Source organism: Pseudophryne corroboree, chromosome 10 (assembly GCF_028390025.1).
Source record: "Pseudophryne corroboree isolate aPseCor3 chromosome 10, aPseCor3.hap2, whole genome shotgun sequence".
In the NCBI taxonomy this organism is placed as follows: Eukaryota; Metazoa; Chordata; class Amphibia; order Anura; family Myobatrachidae; genus Pseudophryne; species Pseudophryne corroboree.
Window position 1 is genome coordinate 379519643 of NC_086453.1, and position 20754 is coordinate 379540396.

At 48.7% G+C, this 20754-nt stretch overlaps 1 protein-coding gene across 7 annotated transcripts in view; it reads right to left on the reverse strand.

Annotated features, from left to right (window-relative positions):
* Nucleotides 1-20754, reverse strand: part of GRAMD1B (GRAM domain containing 1B) — a 662311-nt gene that overhangs the window by 359266 nt on the left and 282291 nt on the right. The window lies entirely within an intron of this gene.

Genomic DNA, 20754 nt, shown 5'->3' on the forward strand with positions numbered 1-20754 from the left:
CTGCGCATGCGCCTGTCAATCAGGCCGAGGCGTTCGCAATCCTGCAATCTAACCGCAGGTCCTTCTCTGCACAATTATCGGGAAACTGCGGTTAGGATCACTTAAGCGATCCAAGCTGAATTATCCCCGCAATGTGCGCGCCCCATGGAACTGTTGCGATCGCAGTTGCAGTGAGGATACAGCCGCAGAGTGATTGACAGGTCATATATTGTGCACAATGATTTGCGTGATATCGGCACAATGGTATCACTAGGCCTGGATACACACTCTGTACGAGCTGCGGCAGCACTGACCGCAGCGGCTCCTCTATGCGACTGCGAGAAATAGTAACCCGTATATAAAAAGCGATCTCCTGATCTGACCATTGAAGCAGCGCTGTATACACACCTACTGTATACTGCATACACACCTAATGTATACACACCTACTGTATACTGCATACACACCTACTGTATACACACCTACTGTATACTGCATACACACCTACTGTATACTGCATACACACCTACTGTATACACACCTACTGTATACTGCATACACACCTACTGTATACTGCATACACAACTACTGTATACACACCTACTGTATACTGCATACACACCTACTGTATACTGCATACACACCTACTGTATACACACCTACTGTATACTGCATACACACCTACTGTATACTGCATACACACCTACTGTATACACACCTACTGTATACTGCATACACACCTACTGTATACTGCATACACACCTACTGTATACACACCTACTGTATACTGCATACACACCTACTGTATACACACCTACTGTATACTGCATACACACCTACTGTATACACACCTACTGTATACTGCATACACACCTACTGTATACACACCTACTGTATACACACCTACTGTATACACACCTACTGTATACTGCATACACACCTACTGTATACACACCTACTGTATACTGCATACACACCTACTGTATACACACCTACTGTATACACACCTACTGTATACACACCTACTGTATACTGCATACACACCTACTGTATACACACCTACTGTATACTGCATACACACCTACTGTATACTGTATACACACCTACTGTATACTGCATACACACCTACTGTATACTGCATACACAACTACTGTATACTGCATACACACCTACTGTATACACACCTACTGTATACTGCATACACACCTACTGTATACACACCTACTGTATACTGCATACACACCTACTGTATACACACCTACTGTATACTGTATACACACCTACTGTATACTGCATACACACCTACTGTATACTGCATACACACCTACTGTATACACACCTACTGTATACTGCATACACACCTACTGTATACTGCATACACACCTACTGTATACTGCATACACACCTACTGTATACACACCTACTGTATACTGCATACACACCTACTGTATACTGCATACACACCTACTGTATACTGCATACACAACTACTGTATACACACCTACTGTATACTGCATACACACCTACTGTATACTGCATACACACCTACTGTATACACACCTACTGTATACTGCATACACACCTACTGTATACTGTATACACACCTACTGTATACTGCATACACACCTACTGTATACTGCATACACACCTACTGTATACACACCTACTGTATACTGCATACACACCTACTGTATACTGCATACACAACTACTGTATACACACCTACTGTATACTGCATACACACCTACTGTCTACACACCTACTGTATACTGCATACACAACTACTGTATACACACCTACTGTATACTGCATACACACCTACTGTCTACACACCTACTGTATACTGCATACACACCTACTGTATACTGCATACACACCTACTGTCTACACACCTACTGTATACTGCATACACAACTACTGTATACACACCTACTGTATACTGCATACACACCTACTGTATACACACCTACTGTATACTGCATACACACCTACTGTATACTGCATACACACCTACTGTCTACACACCTACTGTATACTGCATACACAACTACTGTATACACACCTACTGTATACTGCATACACACCTACTGTATACACACCTACTGTATACTGCATACACACCTACTGTATACACACCTACTGTATACTGCATACACAACTACTGTCTACACACCTACTGTATACTGCATACACAACTACTGTATACACACCTACTGTATACTGCATACACACCTACTGTATACACACCTACTGTATACTGCATACACAACTACTGTCTACACACCTACTGTATACTGCATACACACCTACTGTATACACACCTACTGTATACTGCATACACACCTACTGTATACTGCATACACAACTACTGTCTACACACCTACTGTATACTGCATACACACCTACTGTATACACACCTACTGTATACTGCATACACACCTACTGTATACTGCATACACAACTACTGTCTACACACCTACTGTATACTGCATACACAACTACTGTATACTGCATACACACCTACTGTATACACACCTACTGTATACTGCATACACAACTACTGTCTACACACCTACTGTATACTGCATACACACCTACTGTATACTGCACACACACCTACTGTATACTGCATACACACCTACTGTATACTGCATACACACCTACTGTATACACACCTACTGTATACTGCATACACAACTACTGTCTACACACCTACTGTATACTGCACACACACCTACTGTATACTGCATACACAACTACTGTATACACACCTACTGTATACTGCATACACACCTACTGTATACTGCATACACACCTACTGTATACTGCATACACAACTACTATCTACACACCTACTGTATACTGCATACACACCTACTGTATACTGCACACACACCTACTGTATACTGCATACACAACTACTGTATACACACCTACTGTATACTGCATACACATCTACTGTATACTGCATACACAACTACTGTCTACACACCTACTGTATACTGCATACACACCTACTGTATACTGCACACACACCTACTGTATACTGCATACACAACTACTGTCTACACACCTACTGTATACTGCATACACACCTACTGTATACTGCATACACAACTACTTTATACACACCTACTGCATACTGCACACACACCTACTGTATACTGCATACACAACTACTGTACACACACCTACTGTATACTGTATACACACCTACTGTATACTGCATACACACCTACTGTATACACACCTACTGTATACTGCATACACACCTACTGTATACACACCTACTGTATACTGCATACACAACTACTGTCTACACACCTACTGTATACTGCATACACAACTACTGTATACACACCTACTGTATACTGCATACACACCTACTGTATACACACCTACTGTATACTGCATACACAACTACTGTCTACACACCTACTGTATACTGCATACACACCTACTGTATACACACCTACTGTATACTGCATACACACCTACTGTATACTGCATACACAACTAGTCTACACACCTACTGTATACTGCATACACACCTACTGTATACACACCTACTGTATACTGCATACACACCTACTGTATACTGCATACACAACTACTGTCTACACACCTACTGTATACTGCATACACAACTACTGTATACTGCATACACACCTACTGTATACACACCTACTGTATACTGCATACACAACTACTGTCTACACACCTACTGTATACTGCATACACACCTACTGTATACTGCACACACACCTACTGTATACTGCATACACACCTACTGTATACACACCTACTGTATACTGCATACACACCTACTGTATACTGCACACACACCTACTGTATACTGCATACACACCTACTGTATACACACCTACTGTATACTGCATACACACCTACTGTATACTGCATACACACCTACTGTATACACACCTACTGTATACTGCATACACAACTACTGTCTACACACCTACTGTATACTGCACACACACCTACTGTATACTGCATACACAACTACTGTATACACACCTACTGTATACTGCATACACACCTACTGTATACTGCATACACAACTACTATCTACACACCTACTGTATACTGCATACACACCTACTGTATACTGCACACACACCTACTGTATACTGCATACACAACTACTGTATACTGCATACACAACTACTGTATACACACCTACTGTATACTGCATACACACCTACTGTATACTGCATACACAACTACTGTCTACACACCTACTGTATACTGCATACACACCTACTGTATACTGCACACACACCTACTGTATACTGCATACACAACTACTGTCTACACACCTACTGTATACTGCATACACACCTACTGTATACTGCATACACAACTACTTTATACACACCTACTGCATACTGCACACACACCTACTGTATACTGCATACACAACTACTGTACACACACCTACTGTATACTGTATACACACCTACTGTATACTGCACACAGACCTACTGTATACTGCATACACAACTACTGTATACACACCTACTGTATACTGCATACACAACTACTGTATACACACCTAGTGTATACACACCTACTGTATACTGCATACACAACTACTGTATACACACCTACTGTATACTGCATACACACCTACTGTATACTGCACACACACCTACTGTATACACACCTACTGTATACTGCATACACAACTACTGTATACAGACCTACTGTATACTGCATACACACCTACTGTATACTGCATACACAACTACTGTATACACACCTACTGTATACTGCATACACACCTACTGTATATACACACCTACTGTATACTGCATACATAACTACTGCATACTGCACACACACCTACTGTATACTGCATACACACCTACTGTATACTGCACACACACCTACTGTATACACACCTACTGTATACTGCATACACAACTACTGCATACACAACTACTGTATACTGCACACACACCTACTGTATACTGCACACACACCTACTGTATATACACACCTACTGTATACTGCATACACAACTACTGCATACACTCCTACTGTATACTGCATACACACCTACTGTATACTTCATACACACCTACTGTATACTGTATACACACCTACTGTATACTGCATACACACCTACTGTATACTACATACACAACTACTGTACACACACCTACTGTATACTGCACACACATATACTGTATACACACACCTACTGTATACTGCATACACACCTACTGTATACTGCACACACATCTACTGTATACACACACCTACTGTATATTGCATACACACCTACTGTATACTGCATACACACCTACTGTATACACACCTACTGTATACTGCACACACACCTACTGTATACACACCTACTGTATACTGTATACACACCTACTGTATACTGCATACACACCTACTGTATACACACCTACTGTATACTGCACACACACCTACTGTATACACACCTACTGTATACTGTATACACACCTACTGTATACTGCATACACACCTACTGTATACACACCTACTGTCTACTGCATACACAACTAGTGTATACAGACCTACTGTATACTGCACACACACACCTACTGTATACTGCACACACCTACTGTATACACACCTACTGTATACTGCACACACACCTACTGTATACACACCTACTATATACTGCACACACACCTACTGTATTCTGTATACACACCTACTGTATAAACACCTACTGTCTACTGCATACACAACTACTGTATACAGACCTACTGTATACTGCACACACACCTACTGTATACTGTATACACACCTACTGTATACTGCATACACACCTGCTGTATACTGCACACACACCTACTATAGTATATACACACCTACTGTATACTGTATACACACCTACTGTATACTGCATACACACCTACTGTATACACACCTACTGTATACTGCACACACACACCTACTGCATACACACCTACTGTATACTGCATACACACCTACTGTATACTGCATACACACCTACTGTATACTGCATACACACCTAATGTATACACACCTACTGTCTACTGCATACACAACTACTGTATACAGACCTACTGTATACTGCACACATACCTACTGTATTCTGCATACACAACTACTGTATACACACCTACTGTATACTGCACACACCTACTGTAAACTGCACACACACCTACTGTATACACACCTACTGTATACTGCATACACACCTACTGTATACACACCTACTCTATACTGCATACACACCTACTGTATACTGCACACACATCTACTGTATACACACCTACTGTATACTACATACACACCACTCTGTATACTGCATACACACCTACTGCATACACATCTACTGTATACTGCATACACACCTACTGTATACACACCTACTGAATACTGCATACACACCTACTCTGCATACACACCTACTGTATACTGCATACACACCCTACTCTGCATACACACCTACTGTATACTGCACACACACCTACTGTATACTGCACACACACCTACTGTATACTGCACACACACCTACTGTATACAATCATCAGCCATTCACCAGATATTGGGTCAATTGTATAGGTGTGTACCCAGCTTTACACAGGATGGAAGATTCAGTCATCCAGATAATCGGTGCTCGTACACACTTTACAATTAGTCAGATCATACAATTACTGACACTGATCAGCCTATTATACAGTGTGTACCCAGCATCACAAAGTAATGTATCACAATGTATCAATTCCATCATCATTATAACAAAAGCAGATACACTAGATACAAAGAAACAGTATATACAGCAGCGTCTGTACAGGGGTAGTAATAGGGGATCTGGCCCAATCCTCAGGTGTAATACTACAGCCGCCCCAGCACAGTAGCAGTATATACAGCAGCGTCTGCACATGGGCAGTAATAGTGATCTGCCCCAATCCTCAGGTGTAACACTACAGCCGCCCCAGCACAGTAGCAGTATAAACAGCAGCGTCTGCACATGGGCAGTAATAGTGATCTGCCCCAATCCTCAGGTGTAACACTACAGCCGCCCCAGCACAGTAGCAGTATATACAGCAGCGTCTGCACATGGGCAGTAATAGTGATCTGCCCCAATCCTCAGGTGTAACACTACAGCCGCCCCAGCACAGTAGCAGTATATACAGCAGCGTCTGCACATGGGTAGTAATAGGGATCTGCCCCAATCCTCAGGTGTAACACTACAGCCGCCCCAGCACAGTAGCAGTATATACAGCAGCGTCTGCACATGGGCAGTAATAGGGATCTGCCCCAATCCTCAGGTGTAACACTACAGCCGCCCCAGCACAGTAGCAGTGTATACAGCAGCGTCTGCACATGGGCAGTAATAGTGATCTGCCCCAATCCTCAGGTGTAACACTACAGCCGCCCCAGCACAGTAGCAGTATATACAGCAGCGTCTGCACATGGGCAGTAATAGTGATCTGCACCAATCCTCAGGTGTAACACTACAGCCGCCCCAGCACAGTAGCAGTATATACAGCAGCGTCTGCACATGGGCAGTAATAGTGATCTGCCCCAATCCTCAGGTGTAACACTACAGCCGCCCCAGCACAGTAGCAGTATATACACAGCGTCTGCACATGGGCAGTAATAGTGATCTGCACCAATCCTCAGGTGTAACACTACAGCCGCCCCAGCACAGTAGCAGTATATACACAGCGTCTGCACATGGGCAGTAATAGTGATCTGCCCCAATCCTCAGGTGTAACACTACAGCCGCCCCAGCACAGTAGCAGTATATACACAGCGTCTGCACATGGGCAGTAATAGTGATCTGCACCAATCCTCAGGTGTAACACTACAGCCGCCCCAGCACAGTAGCAGTATATACAGCAGCGTCTGCACATGGGCAGTAATAGTGATCTGCCCCAATCCTCAGGTGTAACACTACAGCCGCCCCAGCACAGTAGCAGTATATACAGCAGCGTCTGCACATGGGCAGTAATAGTGATCTGCCCCAATCCTCAGGTGTAACACTACAGCCGCCCCAGCACAGTAGCAGTATATACAGCAGCGTCTGCACATGGGCAGTAATAGTGATCTGCCCCAATCCTCAGGTGTAACACTACAGCCGCCCCAGCACAGTAGCAGTATATACAGCAGCGTCTGCACATGGGCAGTAATAGGGATCTGCCCCAATCCTCAGGTGTAACACTACAGCCACCCCAGCACAGTAGCAGTATATACAGCAGCGTCTGCACATGGGCAGTAATAGTGATCTGCCCCAATCCTCAGGTGTAACACTACAGCCGCCCCAGCACAGTAGCAGTATATACAGCAGCGTCTGCACATGGGCAGTAATAGTGATCTGCCCCTATCCTCAGGTGTAACACTACAGCCGCCCCAGCACAGTAGCAGTATATACAGCAGCGTCTGCACATGGGCAGTAATAGTGATCTGCCCCAATCCTCAGGTGTAACACTACAGCCGCCCCAGCACAGTAGCAGTATATACAGCAGCGTCTGCACATGGGCAGTAATAGTGATCTGCCCCAATCCTCAGGTGTAACACTACAGCCGCCCCAGCACAGTAGCAGTATATACACAGCGTCTGCACATGGGCAGTAATAGTGATCTGCCCCAATCCTCAGGTGTAACACTACAGCCACCCCAGCACAGTAGCAGTATATACAGCAGCGTCTGCACATGGGCAGTAATAGTGATCTGCCCCAATCCTCAGGTGTAACACTACAGCCGCCCCAGCACAGTAGCAGTATATACACAGCGTCTGCACATGGGCAGTAATAGGGATCTGCCCCAATCCTCAGGTGTAACACTACAGCCACCCCAGCACAGTAGCAGTATATACAGCAGCGTCTGCACATGGGCAGTAATAGTGATCTGCCCCAATCCTCAGGTGTAACACTACAGCCGCCCCAGCACAGTAGCAGTATATACACAGCGTCTGCACATGGGCAGTAATAGGGATCTGCCCCAATCCTCAGGTGTAACACTACAGCCGCCCCAGCACAGTAGCAGTATATACACAGCGTCTGCACATGGGCAGTAATAGTGATCTGCCCCAATCCTCAGGTGTAACACTACAGCCACCCCAGCACAGTAGCAGTATATACAGCAGCGTCTGCACATGGGCAGTAATAGTGATCTGCCCCAATCCTCAGGTGTAACACTACAGCCGCCCCAGCACAGTAGCAGTATATACACAGCGTCTGCACATGGGCAGTAATAGGGATCTGCCCCAATCCTCAGGTGTAACACTACAGCCGCCCCAGCACAGTAGCAGTATATACACAGCGTCTGCACATGGGCAGTAATAGGGATCTGCCCCAATCCTCAGGTGTAACACTACAGCCGCCCCAGCACAGTAGCAGTATATACACAGCGTCTGTACAGGGGTAGTAATAGTGATCTGCCCCAATCCTCAGGTGTAATACTACAGCCGCCCCAGCACAGTAGCAGTATATACAGCAGCGTCTGCACATGGGCAGTAATAGTGATCTGCCCCAATCCTCAGGTGTAACACTACAGCCGCCCCAGCACAGTAGCAGTATATACAGCAGCGTCTGCACATGGGCAGTAATAGTGATCTGCCCCAATCCTCAGGTGTAACACTACAGCCGCCCCAGCACAGTAGCAGTATATACAGCAGCGTCTGCACATGGGCAGTAATAGTGATCTGCCCCAATCCTCAGGTGTAACACTACAGCCGCCCCAGCACAGTAGCAGTATATACACAGCGTCTGCACATGGGCAGTAATAGTGATCTGCCCCAATCCTCAGGTGTAACACTACAGCCGCCCCAGCACAGTAGCAGTATATACAGCAGCGTCTGCACATGGGCAGTAATAGTGATCTGCCCCAATCCTCAGGTGTAACACTACAGCCGCCCCAGCACAGTAGCAGTATATACAGCAGCGTCTGCACATGGGCAGTAATAGGGATCTGCCCCAATCCTCAGGTGTAACACTACAGCCGCCCCAGCACAGTAGCAGTATATACAGCAGCGTCTGCACATGGGCAGTAATAGTGATCTGCCCCAATTCTCAGGTGTAACACTACAGCCGCCCCAGCACAGTAGCAGTATATACAGCAGCGTCTGCACATGGGCAGTAATAGGGATCTGCCCCAATCCTCAGGTGTAACACTACAGCCGCCCCAGCACAGTAGCAGTATATACAGCAGCGTCTGCACATGGGCAGTAATAGGGATCTGCCCCAATCCTCAGGTGTAACACTACAGCCGCCCCAGCACAGTAGCAGTATATACAGCAGCGTCTGCACATGGGCAGTAATAGGGATCTGCCCCAATCCTCAGGTGTAATACTACAGCTGCCCCAGCACAGTAGCAGTATATACAGCAGCGTCTGCACATGGGCAGTAATAGGGATCTGCCCCAATCCTCAGGTGTAATACTACAGCCGCCCCAGCACAGTAGCAGTATATACACAGCGTCTGCACATGGGCAGTAATAGGGATCTGCCCCAATCCTCAGGTGTAACACTACAGCCGCCCCAGCACAGTAGCAGTATATACACAGCGTCTGCACATGGGCAGTAATAGTGATCTGCCCCAATCCTCAGGTGTAACACTACAGCCGCCCCAGCACAGTAGCAGTATATACAGCAGCGTCTGCACATGGGTAGTAATAGTGATCTGCCCCAATCCTCAGGTGTAATACTACAGCTGCCCCAGCACAGTAGCAGTATATACAGCAGCGTCTGCACATGGGCAGTAATAGTGATCTGCCCCAATCCTCAGGTGTAACACTACAGCCGCCCCAGCACAGTAGCAGTATATACAGCAGCGTCTGCACATGGGCAGTAATAGTGATCTGCCCCAATCCTCAGGTGTAACACTACAGCCACCCCAGCACAGTAGCAGTATATACAGCAGCGTCTGCACATGGGCTGTAATAGGGATCTGCCCCAATCCTCAGGTGTAATACTACAGCCGCCCCAGCACAGTAGCAGTATATACACAGCGTCTGCACATGGGCAGTAATAGTGATCTGCCCCAATCCTCAGGTGTAACACTACAGCCGCCCCAGCACAGTAGCAGTATATACAGCAGCGTCTGCACATGGGCAGTAATAGTGATCTGCCCCAATCCTCAGGTGTAACACTACAGCCGCCCCAGCACAGTAGCAGTATATACACAGCGTTTGCACATGGGCAGTAATAGGGATCTGCCCCAATCCTCAGGTGTAACACTACAGCCGCCCCAGCACAGTAGCAGTATATACACAGCGTCTGCACATGGGCAGTAATAGTGATCTGCCCCAATCCTCAGGTGTAACACTACAGCCACCCCAGCACAGTAGCAGTATATACAGCAGCGTCTGCACATGGGCAGTAATAGTGATCTGCCCCAATCCTCAGGTGTAACACTACAGCCGCCCCAGCACAGTAGCAGTATATACACAGCGTCTGCACATGGGCAGTAATAGTGATCTGCCCCAATCCTCAGGTGTAACACTACAGCCGCCCCAGCACAGTAGCAGTATATACACAGCGTTTGCACATGGGCAGTAATAGTGATCTGCCCCAATCCTCAGGTGTAACACTACAGCCGCCCCAGCACAGTAGCAGTATATACAGCAGCGTCTGCACATGGGCAGTAATAGTGATCTGCCCCAATCCTCAGGTGTAACACTACAGCCGCCCCAGCACAGTAGCATTATATACAGCAGCGTCTGCACATGGGCAGTAATAGTGATCTACCCCAATCCTCAGGTGTAACACTACAGCCACCCCAGCACAGTAGCAGTATATACAGCAGCGTCTGCACATGGGCAGTAATAGTGATCTGCCCCAATCCTCAGGTGTAACACTACAGCCGCCCCAGCACAGTAGCAGTATATACACAGCGTCTGCACATGGGCAGTAATAGTGATCTGCCCCAATCCTCAGGTGTAACACTACAGCCACCCCAGCACAGTAGCAGTATATACAGCAGCGTCTGCACATGGGCAGTAATAGTGATCTGCCCCAATCCTCAGGTGTAACACTACAGCCGCCCCAGCACAGTAGCAGTATATACAGCAGCGTCTGCACATGGGCAGTAATAGTGATCTGCCCCAATCCTCAGGTGTAATACTACAGCCGCCCCAGCACAGTAGCAGTATATACAGCAGCGTCTGCACATGGGCAGTAATAGGGATCTGCCCCAATCCTCAGGTGTAACACTACAGCCGCCCCAGCACAGTAGCAGTATATACACAGCGTCTGCACATGGGCAGTAATAGTGATCTGCCCCAATCCTCAGGTGTAACACTACAGCCGCCCCAGCACAGTAGCAGTATATACAGCAGCGTCTGCACATGGGCAGTAATAGGGATCTGCCCCAATCCTCAGGTGTAACACTACAGCCGCCCCAGCACAGTAGCAGTATATACACAGCGTCTGCACATGGGCAGTAATAGGGATCTGCCCCGATCCTCAGGTGTAACACTACAGCCGCCCCAGCACAGTAGCAGTATATACACAGCGTCTGCACATGGGCAGTAATAGTGATCTGCCCCAATCCTCAGGTGTAACACTACAGCCGCCCCAGCACAGTAGCAGTATATACACAGCGTCTGCACATGGGCAGTAATAGTGATCTGCCCCGATCCTCAGGTGTAACACTACAGCCGCCCCAGCACAGTAGCAGTATATACACAGCGTCTGCACATGGGCAGTAATAGTGATCTGCCCCAATCCTCAGGTGTAACACTACAGCCGCCCCAGCACAGTAGCAGTATATACACAGCGTCTGCACATGGGTAGTAATAGTGATCTGCCCCAATCCTCAGGTGTAACACTACAGCCGCCCCAGCACAGTAGCAGTATATACAGCAGCGTCTGCACATGGGCAGTAATAGTGATCTGCCCCAATCCTCAGGTGTAACACTACAGCCGCCCCAGCACAGTAGCAGTATATACACAGCGTCTGCACATGGGCAGTAATAGTGATCTGCCCCGATCCTCAGGTGTAACACTACAGCCGCCCCAGCACAGTAGCAGTATATACACAGCGTCTGCACATGGGCAGTAATAGTGATCTGCCCCAATCCTCAGGTGTAACACTACAGCCGCCCCAGCACAGTAGCAGTATATACAGCAGCGTCTGCACATGGGCAGTAATAGTGATCTGCCCCAATCCTCAGGTGTAACACTACAGCCGCCCCAGCACAGTAGCAGTATATACACAGCGTCTGCACATGGGCAGTAATAGTGATCTGCCCCAATCCTCAGGTGTAACACTACAGCCGCCCCAGCACAGTAGCAGTATATACACAGCGTCTGCACATGGGCAGTAATAGTGATCTGCCCCAATCCTCAGGTGTAACACTACAGCCTCCCCAGCACAGTAGCAGTATATACACAGCGTCTGCACATGGGTAGTAATAGTGATCTGCCCCAATCCTCAGGTGTAACACTACAGCCACCCCAGCACAGTAGCAGTATATACAGCAGCGTCTGCACATGGGCAGTAATAGTGATCTGCCCCAATCCTCAGGTGTAATACTACAGCCGCCCCAGCACAGTAGCAGTATATACAGCAGCGTCTGCACATGGGCAGTAATAGTGATCTGCCCCAATCCTCAGGTGTAACACTACAGCCACCCCAGCACAGTAGCAGTATATACAGCAGCGTCTGCACATGGGCAGTAATAGTGATCTGCCCCAATCCTCAGGTGTAACACTACAGCCGCCCCAGCACAGTAGCAGTATATACAGCAGCGTCTGCACATGGGCAGTAATAGTGATCTGCCCCAATCCTCAGGTGTAACACTACAGCCACCCCAGCACAGTAGCAGTATATACAGCAGCGTCTGCACATGGGCAGTAATAGTGATCTGCCCCAATCCTCAGGTGTAACACTACAGCCGCCCCAGCACAGTAGCAGTATATACACAGCGTCTGCACATGGGCAGTAATAGTGATCTGCCCCAATCCTCAGGTGTAATACTACAGCCGCCCCAGCACAGTAGCAGTATATACAGCAGCGTCTGCACATGGGCAGTAATAGTGATCTGCCCCAATCCTCAGGTGTAACACTACAGCCGCCCCAGCACAGTAGCAGTATATACAGCAGCGTCTGCACATGGGCAGTAATAGTGATCTGCCCCAATCCTCAGGTGTAATACTACAGCCGCCCCAGCACAGTAGCAGTATATACAGCAGCGTCTGCACATGGGTAGTAATAGTGATCTGCCCCAATCCTCAGGTGTAACACTACAGCCGCCCCAGCACAGTAGCAGTATATACACAGCGTCTGCACATGGGCAGTAATAGTGATCTGCCCCAATCCTCAGGTGTAACACTGCAGCCGCCCCAGCACAGTAGCAGTATATACACAGCGTCTGCACATGGGCAGTAATAGGGATCTGCCCCAATCCTCAGGTGTAACACTACAGCCACCCCAGCACAGTAGCAGTATATACAGCAGCGTCTGCACATGGGCAGTAATAGTGATCTGCCCCAATCCTCAGGTGTAACACTACAGCCGCCCCAGCACAGTAGCAGTATATACACAGCGTTTGCACATGGGCAGTAATAGGGATCTGCCCCAATCCTCAGGTGTAACACTACAGCCGCCCCAGCACAGTAGCAGTATATACAGCAGCGTCTGCACATGGGCAGTAATAGTGATCTGCCCCAATCCTCAGGTGTAACACTACAGCCGCCCCAGCACAGTAGCAGTATATACACAGCGTCTGCACATGGGCAGTAATAGGGATCTGCCCCAATCCTCAGGTGTAACACTACAGCCGCCCCAGCACAGTAGCAGTATATACAGCAGCGTCTGCACATGGGCAGTAATAGTGATCTGCCCCAATCCTCAGGTGTAACACTACAGCCGCCCCAGCACAGTAGCAGTATATACAGCAGCGTCTGCACATGGGCAGTAATAGGGATCTGCCCCAATCCTCAGGTGTAACACTACAGCCGCCCCAGCACAGTAGCAGTATATACAGCAGCGTCTGCACATGGGCAGTAATAGTGATCTGCCCCAATCCTCAGGTGTAATACTACAGCCGCCCCAGCACAGTAGCAGTATATACAGCAGCGTCTGCACATGGGCAGTAATAGTGATCTGCCCCAATCCTCAGGTGTAACACTACAGCCGCCCCAGCACAGTAGCAGTATATACAGCAGCGTCTGCACATGGGCAGTAATAGTGATCTGCCCCAATTCTCAGGTGTAACACTACAGCCGCCCCAGCACAGTAGCAGTATATACAGCAGCGTCTGCACATGGGCAGTAATAGTGATCTGCCCCAATCCTCAGGTGTAACACTACAGCCGCCCCAGCACAGTAGCAGTATATACACAGCGTCTGCACATGGGCAGTAATAGGGATCTGCCCCAATCCTCAGGTGTAACACTACAGCCGCCCCAGCACAGTAGCAGTATATACAGCAGCGTCTGCACATGGGCAGTAATAGTGATCTGCCCCAATCCTCAGGTGTAACACTACAGCCGCCCCAGCACAGTAGCAGTATATACACAGCGTCTGCACATGGGCAGTAATAGGGATCTGCCCCAATCCTCAGGTGTAACACTACAGCCGCCCCAGCACAGTAGCAGTATATACAGCAGCGTCTGCACATGGGCAGTAATAGGGATCTGCCCCAATCCTCAGGTGTAACACTACAGCCGCCCCAGCACAGTAGCAGTATATACAGCAGCGTCTGCACATGGGCAGTAATAGTGATCTGCCCCAATCCTCAGGTGTAACACTACAGCCGCCCCAGCACAGTAGCAGTATATACACAGCGTCTGCACATGGGCAGTAATAGGGATCTGCCCCAATCCTCAGGTGTAACACTACAGCCGCCCCAGCACAGTAGCAGTATATACAGCAGCGTCTGCACATGGGCAGTAATAGTGATCTGCCACAATCCTCAGGTGTAACACTACAGCCGCCCCAGCACAGTAGCAGTATATACAGCAGCGTCTGCACATGGGCAGTAATAGTGATCTGCCACAATCCTCAGGTGTAACACTACAGCCGCCCCAGCACAGTAGCAGTATATACAGCAGCGTCTGCACATGGGCAGTAATAGTGATCTGCCACAATCCTCAGGTGTAACACTACAGCCGCCCCAGCACAGTAGCAGTATATACAGCAGCGTCTGCACATGGGCAGTAATAGTGATCTGCCACAATCCTCAGGTGTAACACTACAGCCGCCCCAGCACAGTAGCAGTATATACAGCAGCGTCTGCACATGGGTAGTAATAGTGATCTGCCCCAATCCTCAGGTGTAACACTACAGCCGCCCCAGCACAGTAGCAGTATATACAGCAGCGTCTGCACATGGGCAGTAATAGTGATCTGCCCCAATCCTCAGGTGTAACACTACAGCCGCCCCAGCACAGTAGCAGTATATACAGCAGCGTCTGCACATGGGCAGTAATAGGGATCTGCCCCAATCCTCAGGTGTAACACTACAGCCGCCCCAGCACAGTAGCAGTATATACAGCAGCGTCTGCACATGGGCAGTAATAGTGATCTGCCCCAATCCTCAGGTGTAACACTACAGCCGCCCCAGCACAGTAGCAGTATATACAGCAGCGTCTGCACATGGGCAGTAATAGGGATCTGCCCCGATCCTCAGGTGTAACACTACAGCCGCCCCAGCACAGTAGCAGTATATACAGCAGCGTCTGCACATGGGTAGTAATAGTGATCTGCCCCAATCCTCAGGTGTAACACTACAGCCTCCCCAGCACAGTAGCAGTATATACAGCAGCGTCTGCACATGGGTAGTAATAGTGATCTGCCCCAATCCTCAGGTGTAACACTACAGCCGTCCCAGCACAGTAGCAGTATATACAGCAGAGTCTGCACATGGGCAGTAATAGTGATCTGCCCCAATCCTCAGGTGTAACACTACAGCCTCCCCAGCACAGTAGCAGTATATACAGCAGCGTCTGCACATGGGCAGTAATAGTGATCTGCCCCAATCCTCAGGTGTAACACTACAGCCGCCCCAGCACAGTAGCAGTATATACAGCAGCGTCTGCACATGGGCAGTAATAGTGATCTGCCCCAATCCTCAGGTGTAACACTACAGCCGCCCCAGCACAGTAGCAGTATATACAGCAGCGTCTGCACATGGGCAGTAATAGTGATCTGCCCCAATCCTCAGGTGTAACACTACAGCCACCCCAGCACAGTAGCAGTATATACAGCAGCGTCTGCACATGGGCAGTAATAGTGATCTGCCCCAATCCTCAGGTGTAACACTACAGCCGCCCCAGCACAGTAGCAGTATATACACAGCGTCTGCACATGGGCAGTAATAGTGATCTGCCACAATCCTCAGGTGTAACACTACAGCCTCCCCAGCACAGTAGCAGTATATACAGCAGCGTCTGCACATGGGCAGTAATAGTGATCTGCCCCAATCCTCAGGTGTAACACTACAGCCGCCCCAGCACAGTAGCAGTATATACAGCAGCGTCTGCACATGGGCAGTAATAGTGATCTGCCCCAATCCTCAGGTGTAACACTACAGCCGCCCCAGCACAGTAGCAGTATATACAGCAGCGTCTGCACATGGGCAGTAATAGTGATCTGCCCCAATCCTCAGGTGTAACACTACAGCCGCCCCAGCACAGTAGCAGTATATACAGCAGCGTCTGCACATTGGCAGTAATAGTGATCTGCCCCAATCCTCAGGTGTAACACTACAGCCGCCCCAGCACAGTAGCAGTATATACAGCAGCGTCTGCACATGGGCAGTAATAGTGATCTGCCCCAATCCTCAGGTGTAACACTACAGCCGCCCCAGCACAGTAGCATTATATACAGCAGCGTCTGCACATGGGCAGTAATAGTGATCTGCCACAATCCTCAGGTGTAACACTACAGCCGCCCCAGCACAGTAGCAGTATATACAGCAGCGTCTGCACATGGGCAGTAATAGGGATCTGCCCCAATCCCCAGGTGTAACACTACAGCCACCCCAGCACAGTAGCAGTATATACAGCAGCGTCTGCACATGGGCAGTAATAGTGATCTGCCCCAATCCTCAGGTGTAACACTACAGCCGCCCCAGCACAGTAGCAGTATATACACAGCGTCTGCACATGGGCAGTAATAGTGATCTGCCCCAATCCTCAGGTGTAACACTACAGCCGCCCCAGCACAGTAGCAGTATATACAGCAGCGTCTGCACATGGGCAGTAATAGTGATCTGCCCCAATCCTCAGGTGTAACACTACAGCCGCCCCAGCACAGTAGCAGTATATACACAGCGTCTGCACATGGGCAGTAATAGTGATCTGCCCCAATCCTCAGGTGTAATACTACAGCCGCCCCAGCACAGTAGCAGTATATACACAGCGTCTGCACATGGGCAGTAATAGTGATCTGCCCCAATCCTCAGGTGTAACACTACAGCCGCCCCAGCACAGTAGCAGTATATACAGCAGCGTCTGCACATGGGCAGTAATAGTGATCTGCCCCAATCCTCAGGTGTAACACTACAGCCGCCCCAGCACAGTAGCAGTATATACAGCAGCGTCTGCACATGGGCAGTAATAGTGATCTGCCCCAATCCTCAGGTGTAATACTACTGCCGCCCCAGCACAGTAGCAGTATATACACAGCGTCTGCACATGGGCAGTAATAGGGGATCTGCCCCGATCCTCAGGTGTAACACTACAGCCGCCCCAGCACAGTAGCAGTATATACAGCAGCGTCTGCACATGGGCAGTAATAGTGATCTGCCACAATCCTCAGGTGTAACACTACAGCCGCCCCAGCACAGTAGCAGTATATACAGCAGCGTCTGCACATGGGCAGTAATAGTGATCTGCCCCAATCCTCAGGTGTAATACTACAGCCGCCCCAGCACAGTAGCAGTATATACAGCAGCGTCTGCACATGGGCAGTAATAGTGATCTGCCCCAATCCTCAGGTGTAACACTACAGCCGCCCCAGCACAGTAGCAGTATATACACAGCGTCTGCACATGGGCAGTAACAGTGATCTGCCCCGATCCTCAGGTGTAACACTACAGCCGCCCCAGCACAGTAGCAGTATATACACAGCGTCTGCACATGGGCAGTAATAGTGATCTGCCCCAATCCTCAGGTGTAACACTACAGCCGCCCCAGCACAGTAGCAGTATATACAGCAGCGTCTGCACATGGGCAGTAATAGTGATCTGCCCCAATCCTCAGGTGTAACACTACAGCCGCCCCAGCACAGTAGCAGTATATACAGCAGCGTCTGCACATGGGCAGTAATAGTGATCTGCCCCAATCCTCAGGTGTAACACTACAGCCGCCCCAGCACAGTAGCAGTATATACAGCAGCGTCTGCACATGGGCAGTAATAGTGATCTGCCCCAATCCTCAGGTGTAACACTACAGCCGCCCCAGCACAGTAGCAGTATATACAGCAGCGTCTGCACATGGGCAGTAATAGTGATCTGCCCCAATCCTCAGGTGTAACACTACAGCCGCCCCAGCACAGTAGCAGTATATACAGCAGCGTCTGCACATGGGCAGTAATAGTGATCTGCCCCAATCCTCAGGTGTAATACTACAGCCGCCCCAGCACAGTAGCAGTATATACAGCAGCGTCTGCACATGGGCAGTAATAGTGATCTGCCCCGATCCTCAGGTGTAACACTACAGCCGCCCCAGCACAGTAGCAGTATATACAGCAGCGTCTGCACATGGGTAGTAATAGTGATCTGCCCCAATCCTCAGGTGTAACACTGCAGCCGCCCCAGCACAGTAGCAGTATATACAGCAGCGTCTGCACATGGGCAGTAATAGTGATCTGCCCCAATCCTCAGGTGTAACACTACAGCCACCCCAGCACAGTAGCAGTATATACAGCAGCGTCTGCACATGGGCAGTAATAGTGATCTGCCCCAATCCTCAGGTGTAACACTACAGCCGCCCCAGCACAGTAGCAGTATATACACAGCGTTTGCACATGGGCAGTAATAGTGATCTGCCCCAATCCTCAGGTGTAACACTACAGCCGCCCCAGCACAGTAGCAGTATATACAGCAGCGTCTGCACATGGGCAGTAATAGTGATCTGCCCCAATCCTCAGGTGTAACACTACAGCCGCCCCAGCACAGTAGCAGTATATACACAGCGTCTGCACATGGGCAGTAATAGGGATCTGCCCCAATCCTCAGGTGTAACACTACAGCCGCCCCAGCACAGTAGCAGTATATACAGCAGCGTCTGCACATGGGCAGTAATAGTGATCTGCCCCAATCCTCAGGTGTAACACTACAGCCGCCCCAGCACAGTAGCAGTATATACAGCAGCGTCTGCACATGGGCAGTAATAGGGATCTGCCCCAATCCTCAGGTGTAACACTACAGCCGCCCCAGCACAGTAGCAGTATATACAGCAGCGTCTGCACATGGGCAGTAATAGTGATCTGCCCCAATCCTCAGGTGTAACATTACAGCCGCCCCAGCACAGTAGCAGTATATACACAGCGTCTGCACATGGGCAGTAATAGTGATCTGCCCCGATCCTCAGGTGTAACACTACAGCCGCCCCAGCACAGTAGCAGTATATACAGCAGCGTCTGCACATGGGCAGTAATAGGGATCTGCCCCAATCCTCAGGTGTAACACTACAGCCGCCCCAGCACAGTAGCAGTATATACAGCAGCGTCTGCACATGGGCAGTAATAGTGATCTGCCCCAATCCTCAGGTGTAACACTACAGCCGCCCCAGCACAGTAGCAGTATATACACAGCGTCTGCACATGGGCAGTAATAGTGATCTGCCCC